General features: G+C 34.2%; 1 long non-coding RNA gene and 1 pseudogene across 2 annotated transcripts in view; both read left to right on the plus strand.

The window, feature by feature from the left end:
• The window catches only part of LOC143908428 (uncharacterized), a 268,255-nt pseudogene extending 261,324 nt beyond the window's left edge, over nt 1-6,931 (plus strand). The window contains exons 2-4 of the transcript XR_013260138.1: nt 5,119-5,314; nt 6,678-6,874; nt 6,924-6,931. The product of XR_013260138.1 is annotated as an uncharacterized LOC143908428 (transcript). The remainder of the gene's footprint in view (nt 1-5,118; nt 5,315-6,677; nt 6,875-6,923) is intronic.
• A 190-nt stretch (nt 6,932-7,121) lies between these two features.
• On the plus strand, nt 7,122-9,662 carry LOC143908420 (uncharacterized). The gene is made up of 3 exons (XR_013260135.1): nt 7,122-7,882; nt 8,956-9,090; nt 9,379-9,662. It is a non-coding gene; the product is annotated as an uncharacterized LOC143908420 (long non-coding RNA).
• Nucleotides 9,663-10,141: the final 479 nt, after the last annotated feature.

Here is a 10,141-nt window from a genome sequence, read left to right on the forward strand (position 1 = left end):
ACAGTATTGTCTTTGCCCGAATGACTGGCGCTACCTTTGGCCATTTCTCGCGTTAGATTAAGTCCGTATTTTCGCGTTTGTTATAGTATTCCGCGTCTCTTCGCGATCGCGCCGAAATTAAGCTCGCGTTATCGTGGTGCGTTCGGTCCTCATTACGTTGGGACGTGGCTTACGCCACGATCCATACTTGCGTTAGGCTTAAGCGCGTTCACGCGCTCCGAGCGTGAGGTATCGTCCTCTCGCAATCTTTCCTGCGAGATCTTATTTTCTATTTCCGTGATTATATCGTGTTTACTGTTGATGTTTCATATTAATTGTAAATTTCGTCATACTGTATTCCTCTGATCTAAGCGCCGCGCCTTCTGCGCGTTACTATACGATAACGCGGTAATTCGTTCATTCCGGTGTCCGCGCTACCATTATTTCTTTTTGTTTCATTTCGGACGCTCGCGCGACTGATTATATGATTTGCCTGACCGGCCAAAGCCGAATCGGCCCTTATTGTTTCACGCGCGCATTTTTAATGAATAATTGTTATTTTAATTTATTAATTGCTTGAGTTCGGAACCTTATTTATGGCGTGTCACCCCGCCAAATATCGCGCCGCCCTTCATCACCCCCGCCCCAGCCCTTAGGTCGAGCTGGCCGATCCCTCGCACATCCGCACGTCTCGCTTTGCGTCTCGTGTTGATTTCCTTTCGCGATTTCGCGGACGCGCGTTGACGCGTCTGGCGCCCAACGGTAAATTCGTTTCGCGAAGTGTTGGAGGTGCGAGAGAATCGTCGGAGAGGCCCGTCATCTCGCTCTCCTTACTCCTTTTGATCCGGCACACGTCCCGGAGCGATCCGGGAGTGGAAAGGTCGTGACAGTACATACGTATATATATATTATATATCTATTTGTATACGCGTATATGTATATACATGCATGCATGTATATGTATATACATATATACATACATATACAGGGTGAAAGAAAACTATAGGTACAAACTTCTAGGGATGGTAGAGGAGATTGAAATAAACTTTTTTGCTTATAAAGTAGTAGTCGGAAATGCTTCCTTTTAGCTTTATAGACACTGGATAAAGGGTGAAGTTTGGAACACAAATCAGCTATATCAAAACGTACGTTTTATTTGACTTAAACGCAGTTATTTTTTAATGGGTAATTTATGATTTTTTTTTTATTCAGTGTCTATAAAGCGAAAAGGAAGCATTTCCGACTATTATTTTATAAGCAAAAAATGTTTGTTTCAATTCCTTCTACCATCCCTAGAAGTTTGTACCTATAGTTTCTTTTTACCCTGTATATATACATATATATACATATATATATATATATATATATATATATATATATATATATATATATAAGGGACTTCCGTTTCCGGAACAGCAGAGGTGACAGGTGTGAGAGTGTGCGTGAGAGAAGGATAGAAAAGTGAGAGTTGAAGGAGGCAAAGGAGGGAGAGAGGGACGGAGCGAGGAGGTGTAGAGGTAAGGGAGCAAGGAGGAGAAGGGGTGAGTGGTGGAGTAGCGGGTAGAAAGGAAAGAAGGGTAGAAAAGTGGAGAGTCACATAGGCGGATTGGGCACGAACGATAGCGGGAGTAGAGGGGTATCGCGGTAGGCGACCAGAGCCGCGTGTTTAGCGCGCGGTGAGGCATGAACGTTGGTGTGAGTAGAGGGACGACTCAACGGGAGATTAGAGACAAGGCAGGACAAGCGAGGCAGGGCATAGAGTATAGGATATAGGGAGAAGTGAAGTAGATAGAATAAAGAGTAAGAGGGATAGGCATAGGTAAGAGCGGCAAATGAAGTCAGGGGAGGAAATAGGAATAGAAAGTGAACAGCAGGGAAATAAAGGGAAGAAAAGAGAAGGCGAGGGGAGAAAAAAGCGAGAGGCAGGCCAACAAAGGCGGAGGGGCTTGCAAGGCAGAGAGAAAAAACGGATAGCGTAGGATCTGTCCTGGATCTCATACAGAAAAGGAAAAAGAAAGAGATAGAGGAAGAAGCGACGGCTAGAGCAGAAAAAGAACTGTAGGATAGATTTAACGAAACAAAGAGAGTGAATAGGTCACCACCAGCGAAGATTAAAAGAGGTGAGGAGAGTAAGGAAAGCATGGAGACAGAGGAGCTGCTGAAGAAAATCATAAGGAAAATGGAGGTGCAAGAGGAGGAAAGGAAAAAAGATAAAGAGGAGATAAGAAATGGTATAAAAGACGAAATTAGGGGACTAAAGAAGGAATTGAAGAAAAGAGAAGAAAGGTGGAAGAAACAAAAGGAAGAGCTAGAGGAAAGAATAAGAAAACTAGAGGAGAAGGTAGATGAAAGGTTAAAAAATTTGGAGGAGAAAGCAAGTGAGAGAAAGGAGGAGAGAAAGAAAGAGGTAGGAAAAGGAGAAGAGGAGATGGTGGGGAGAATGAGAGAGTTGGAGAGAAGGCTGATAAGGAAGGAGAAGGAAGAGAGAAGAAAGAATGTAGTGATAAGGGGATTAGAAGTAAAAGAAGGAGGGAGAAGACAAAAGGTGGAAAAACTATTGGAGGGAATAGGAGCCAAAGTAAAAGCATTAGAAGTAAAGAAAATAGGGGGGGGATGTGGATAAAGGAAGGGAAATGGTGTTGCTGAAGTTAGAGAATGAAGAGCAAAAATGGGAGGTGATGGAAAAAAAAAGGAGACTGGTGGGCAGAAAAGAGAGAATAACGGAGGACCTGTCGTGGGAGGAAAGAAGGGTGAATTGGAAACTGAGAGAGATAGCGAGAAGAGAGGAAAAAGAGGGAAGGAAGGCGTGGATAAAAGCAGACAGAATAAGGTTGAAAAATATATAGTGGAGATGGGATATGGAAGAGGAGGTGCTAAAGGATGAAAGGGGAAAGGTAAGAAAGGAGAGCGGAGGAGAGAAGGAAGAGGAGGGAGGCAAGGCAGGAGAGAGAAGAAGGAATAGGGATGGGGGAATAATAAGGGAAGAGGAGAAAGGAATGATAACAGAGAAGGGCAAGAAGGTAGTCAGAAGAGAGGTGGAGGGAAGAAGGAGGTCAGTGTGGAGGATAGTATTCTGGAACGTAGCTGGTTTGGAAAACAAAGATAAGGAGTTTTGGGAGGGGCTAAAGAAAGAAGATGTGATAGTCTTGATAGAGACCTGGATAGGAGAAAAGGGCTGGGAAAGAATAAGAGGGAGGATGCCAACAGGATATGAATAGGGAGTGCAAATGGCGGAAAAGAAGAACAAAAAAGGAAGAGCAATAAGAGGGATGATAATGAAAATAAGAAAGGGGTTAAAAGAGAAGGGAACGGAAATGGAAATTGACAAGGAGGGAATGATAGTGGGAAAGGTTAGGATAAGTGACGAGAACTGGAAAATTATAGGGGTGTATGCAAAGAAGGAGATAATGGAGGAGACCTTACAGGAACTAGGGCATTTTATGGAAGAGAAAGAGGAAGGAAGATTTACGATAATTGGAGGAGATTTCAATGCAAGGACGGGGCAGGAAGGGGGGAGAGTAGAGGAGGAGGAGGAGGGAAGAGGGCTGAGGGAAGGAGGAAGAAAATCGAAAGATAAAAAGATGGATAGAGAAGAGAGGTTGCTGGTGAAATGTGTAGAGGAGAAAGGGTGGGAGATATTCAATGGGAATGTGAGAGGGGATGAGAAGGGGGAATTTACATTTACGGAAGGAAGAGGGGAGACAGTGATAGACTATGTGATAAAGGATGGAGAGAAAAGGGAGAAAATCGAGAGCATGACGGTGGGGGATAGAGTGGACTCAGACCACCATCCCTTGGAAATGGCGGTATGGGGGAGCATGGAGGAGGACAGAAGGGGAAAGTAGAAAAAAAAGAAACAGGGGAGTGTGGAATGAGGAAGGAGTAAAGATGTTCGAAGAAAGAATAGGGGAAGTAGAAGAGAAAGAGGAAGAGATAAATAAGGAATGGGACGAAATGGAAACGAGAATAGTAGAAGCAATAATAGGGGTAGAAAAGGAGGTGAAGGGAAGCAGGAATAAGAAGGTGGGGTGATAGGACGAAGAATGCAGAGAAGCAAAGAGGGAAGCAAGAAGAAAACTAAAGGAATGGAGGAAAGGCAGGGAAGAGGGCATTACATACAGAGAAAGGAGGAAGGAGTTTAAGGAGCTGTGTAAGAGGAAGAAGGAGGAGGAGAATTTGAGATGGGAAAGAAGGGCGATGGAAGCAAGGAGAGAATTGGAGGTATGGGAGGTAGTAAATAGGGAGAGAAGAAAGAGGAGAGGAATTCAGGAAGGGATTGAGGAGGAAGAATGGAAGGAGTACTTTATGCAGCTGTTAGGTGGAGTAGAGAGGAGGGTGAGGATGGGAGAGGACGGGAGGAGGAAAGAAAAGGAAGGAGAGGAGAAAAAGGAGATAAGCATAGAAGAAATGAGGAGGCCAATAAGGAAGCTAAAGGATGGAAAAGCAATGGGAAGGGATGGGATACCAAATGAGGTGTGAAAATATGGGGGGAAGGAGTTGGAGACTTGGGCATGGAGATATATGAACAGAGTATGGAAAGGGGGAGGTTGGCCGGAGAATTGGAGAGAGGGATTAATTGTCCCAATCGTAAAGAAAGGGAAAGAAAAAAAGGTGGAGGAGTACAAAGGGGTGACAATAATGTCGTCGCTGTACAAGGTGTACACGGCTATTATTGCGGAAAGGTTGAGAGAGGAGCTAGAGGAGAAGGGAATTATACCACATAATCAGACGGGCTTCAGAAGGGGAATGGGAACTGTGAATAATATCTATGTTTTAAACTACTTGGTGAATAGGAGGCTGGAGAAGAAAGGGGGAAAGTTAATAGCATGTTTCGTAAACCTTAAAGCGGCATTTGACTCGGTAGACAGGGGGGTGCTAGTAAAAGCAATGAGGGAAAGGGGAATAAGGGAAGGGCTGGTGAGAAGGACGGAAGAGTTGCTGAGGGAGACGAGAAGTAGAGTAAGGGTAGGAAACGATATAGGAGAGATATTCTGGACGGGGAGGGGGGTGAGACAAGAGTGCCCGCTAAGCCCGTTATTGTTTAACGTGTTACTAGCGCAATAAACACATACACATATATATATATATATATATGTCATAATTATTAACAAATTATTACATTAAATAGTTTTATAATAGATTATTCATTTGGACTTCGTACAAGCTCATCCACCTAAAGCCGTGCAATTTAATAATGGCAGTGTACCGTACGAACTATTAATTCGTTCCAATACAGTTATTGCAACTTTGGTAAAATATGAATCAGAGAGCTCGTTAGATGCAGAACCAGAGCATATTGAAATCTCCAATGTCTTAAACACGTCTTCACGTGTCAGTAAGTTTTGCAGGATTATCAATTTATTATATAATAAGTCATTTATGCTATAATAATACATTTATACTATAATAAGTTTATAGTATCAACAAATATCAATCGCTTCCAACAAATAAATATCGCTTTTAGCCATTGTTATTTAAATACAATGTTTCTTCTTTAAAAAATAAGCCTCTATTACATATTACCTTACATATGTACAGATACATATCTATATACATGTACATAGGTATACGCTTGTACGTGTAGAAAAGTACAATTCGTGATACTTATCGCACTCTGAAAAGTTACAAAATTAATTTAAAAAAGAAGAAAAACTATGTTTTTAAATCTGACGAAAAATTATTATAGCTAATTAAATGGTATCAAACAATATTTAACATGATTCAAATTTTATTTTTGTCATTTTTATTTTACAACTCTTAAAAAGTCATTTTTTTGTTATGACAATTTTGACATATCCTTCTTTTTTGAGTTTTATATATAAATAAGTTTAACAATTTCTTTAATGTTATATAAATTTACTTTTGCTGCTTGATAATGTTTACCTAATTTATTCTTATACAATTTATAGTAATACTCACTCAAAACTTAATTTTTGAGTTGTATCACTCTTAAATAAAGGTACAATATATAAAGTACATCTCGTAAACTTTATATACAGGATACTATCTTAAGTAAATACATACCAACTTAAACTTAAAAAGAATATTCCTTAGTTTATTTTAAGAAAAAAAAATCTTATAAACATATGTCCTAAACAGCTTTGTTTTCAAAATATAAGGTCAAAGTTGTGAAAAAAATAAAAATTCCGAAAATCTGAAAAACATTTAGATATTTTATTCAAATTTGATATGCGTATATGTGGTATTAAAAACTATTTTCCAATATAAATAAAATATTTTTAGATCCACCAGGGACATGCATCCTTGACATCCTGTATTTTGAAAAAAAGCAGTTTAGGACACATGTTTATAAAACCTTTTCTTCTTAAAATAAGCCAAGGAATATCCCCTTCAAGTTTATGTACAGTAAGGTCCATTAATTTGCGTGGTTACACATATATATAACTTGAAAATCCGTAAATACATATACATATACATATATACCTACATATTTTTTATTGTATATTTGTGCAGCTTACCTTAAGAGCTTTTTAAAATACTATAATAAAGTTATTTTTTGTTAAAAATTTCCTGATATTTTAAATTTTGTCATATATAAACCATAAAAATTAATGTATTTTATACTCTACTTACTTTAAGTAACACCCTGCATATATAATTATTTATTTATAAAATAATTAAAATATCAAAATATAAAATATAATTCCTCTTTAACATTCTCTATATATTTATCTCAGTCTTAGAGGGTTACATCAAGACGAATTTTGCTGTAATTTACAACAATAAATTGAATAAAACAATCGGTTGCGGATCGTTAACTGATGGAGAATATAGATTGGAAGTTCATATAATAAATTTTAATCCAAATATTTATAACCATCTTGATATAAAAAAGGTGACAAAGTTACAATAATTGGAACAATACAAACTGCAGGTAAAATACTTACATTTATTAATAGAATTTACTTTATTGTAAAATTTAGTTATATAAAAAATTATATTCACTTAATGATAAAGTCAATATTATATTATTATTTTATAATCAAATAAATATTTATTATAAAATTAAATAAATAAATTTATGCTGATAACATGTACAAAACACTATAAAATTTTGTCTATATTACTCATTTCTTATTTATTTTATATTTTTATCACTAAAAATATTGATTGTATTAAGGGGTTATATGCACTTAGAATTTTCAAAAATTCGAATTTTTTTTATTGCATTTTCGTAATGTATATGTATTCAAGTATATACTCTGAAAATTTCAAGTCGATCCGACAAATATTCTCGAAGTTACACGCATATTTGTAAAGACGCCTCAGAGCGTTTAAAAGCAGGTAGCAGAGACTCGAGCAACTTTAAACGCGTTTATCTCAAAACTGTGTTTTCAAAGTCGGTGACCAAGATTTCTCGGAAACGGCTGAATCGATCGGGCTGAAATTTTAACACAAGCTTTATAAATATATTTATTAGTAATTAATCGAAGGATTTTACTCGTCGATAAATATTTTCCATTTTATAAACAATTTAAGGCCAAAATTTAGAGCAAAAATCGAAACTTTTTGTTTAAGAAGCCGCCATTTTTGTTATAATTAATATTTTGCTTATTCCTTCAATTAAATATTAGATAATATATTATATTATCGAAATCTTTTTGGTTTTTTGATTTCAGATGATTCAGTCCAGAGATAGAGTGGTCACCGCAAGACATGTTTTTTTAGAGATGCTCCCGGACGTCGGCTATAGCGGCCTGAAAAATCATTATTTTTAAACAAAAAAATTTGAAATTATACTTAAAAGTGACTACAATAAGTGTGTAAAATTTTGTGTTCATAAATTAAAATGCCTTTCCAGGATAAATTCTTAAAAAATCGCTTTTTTTTGGCCTCCTAAGTGCATATAACCCCTTAAGAAAAAAAGTAAAATATTAAAAAGGTACGCTTCAGAAAATCAGTACACATTCAATAACTCTCTTCTATATATATATATAGGTTATCCCAAGATTTAACCGACAAACTGCGGGAATATATTACACAAATAATAATAAGAAAAAAATATATAAAGTTTGGCTAGAAATGCTTTATTACAAAGATATAAACAAATATTGAAACAGTATATAAAATAGATAAAAAAAAATTCTCTGATCTCTAAGATTTCCAGACTTAACGCCTTTTGATTTTTACTTATGAGAAACTTTAATAAATAAGGTTTACAGTACAAAAGTAATCATATTAACAATAGATATATTAAAATAGAACATGATATATAGATAACAACAAATTTTCTATTGTACAAAATATGAATGAATCGATTTACAATTAGTAATACATTTCAAAATTTTATCCTTGCGCAATAATACCACCTTGAGAGAGATATCAATGTAATATGGAATTTATTACAATACAAACTTTCTGAGAATTTTGTTGCATCTCAATAATTAAATTATTAATTTGTTGTATGAAATCTTCACGCAAAGTTACTTCTGTAATTTGTAAACCTGATTTTCTTAACGTTCCCCAGTTTAAGTTAAAATCAAGACGCGTTAAGGCTAGTTTTCATAGTTAGATTTTATTTTAAGACTGTCTTAAGTAACTTCTTTAATGCTAATATGGCATTGTGATTGGTTTATGACATCTTAAGATTGTTCTTAAAAATAAGATTTGACTGTGAATATTGACCTAAATCTGGCAATTTCAGAGGTTATAGGATTATTTTTACCTATTTCATGTTTTATTTCAATATTTGTTTATAATTTTGTTATAAAGCATTTCTAGCCAAACTCCATATAATATTCTTTCTTATTTTTACTTGTAGAATATATACTACTGCAGTTTATCGGTGAAATCCTAGGACACCTTGTAAAATCAAAATTAACAAATATCTATCTTCATCATTATATTGATAAAATATATACAAATTAAAATTTATTCTTTCCTTATAATCATTAATTTATACATTAATTTTACATTATACTTTTATAATAACTATATATACAATATTTTTTGCAGTTAATCCACCGTTTTGTAGTGCCAAGCTTAAATGATCTTTCTAAGATAGATGGACGTATATCATTATCAGAAATTTTGAAAATCCCTGATCGTACCCCTAAAAAAAGAACTTCAGCAAATAATTTGTCGCAACAGGTATATTTATACGAATAAATAAACATTAACAATAGGGATATAAAATTAATTTTTGTTTATTTTATAAATATATCAATATGTGGTCGCTAATATGTATTTGCATAATAATAATACTTAAATCTTGAATGTAATAAAAGTTCTTTAATAATCCGTTAACTTTAATAAAAGTGTTGTTAATTTTGCTTTAGATAAAAGATTCCATATTGAGTAACTCCGATATATATGCCACACCTACCTTTTAATTACCTAAAAGGAATGACAAACAAATAATGTACTTTCTTTTTGTAGCATCGGAATAAGAAGAATAAACTGGAATAAAATAGAATATTCTTGGATTGGAAGAAATAATATTCTTGTTTAAATGTTTATGACATACTGATATAATTAGATTGGATTCTTTATATTAAAAACGTTCCTTCTGTTTCTTGAAAGTCTTGCATACGTTATGTCTAGACATCATTTGTATTATTTTGTGTATTACACGTCGCATTATATTATATATATATATATATACATATATCTATACATATAATAAATTATATATATTAAAAAATATATATAGTATAGATATATATTTATATATATTTAATAAAATAACAATAAAAAATAAAATAAAATGTTATATTCTACATTTGTGTTTTATATATATAATAAAGAATAATTAAAACAAAATAAATACACATATCTAGGACTCTTATTTCTCTAGCTTTAATTTCTTAATAATTATATCATTCTTTCACAATGCCGACAATAATTTTTATAGTTTTTTGAATTTGTTATTTGTACTAATGATATTAAATAAAACAGGATTTTTATTTAAAATAAATTAAAATTAAATATTTATTAATATAATATTTATCAAAATATTGATTAATTTATTAATAAAATAATAAAATAAGTAAGTATCTAGATCCAATCTAGAAGTCTAAGGTAAGATTCTTTTATTTATACAAAATACTAGCTGGTTATCCGGGCTTTGCCCTGGAAAACATATGTAGTAAAACACGCAAATAATCTCTCTCTCCTTCTCTTTCTCTCTCTCTCTCTCTCT

This window comes from Temnothorax americanus, unplaced genomic scaffold (genome assembly GCF_048541705.1).
Source record: "Temnothorax americanus isolate GAGA-0224 unplaced genomic scaffold, ASM4854170v1 Scaffold94, whole genome shotgun sequence".
In the NCBI taxonomy this organism is placed as follows: domain Eukaryota; kingdom Metazoa; phylum Arthropoda; class Insecta; order Hymenoptera; family Formicidae; genus Temnothorax; species Temnothorax americanus.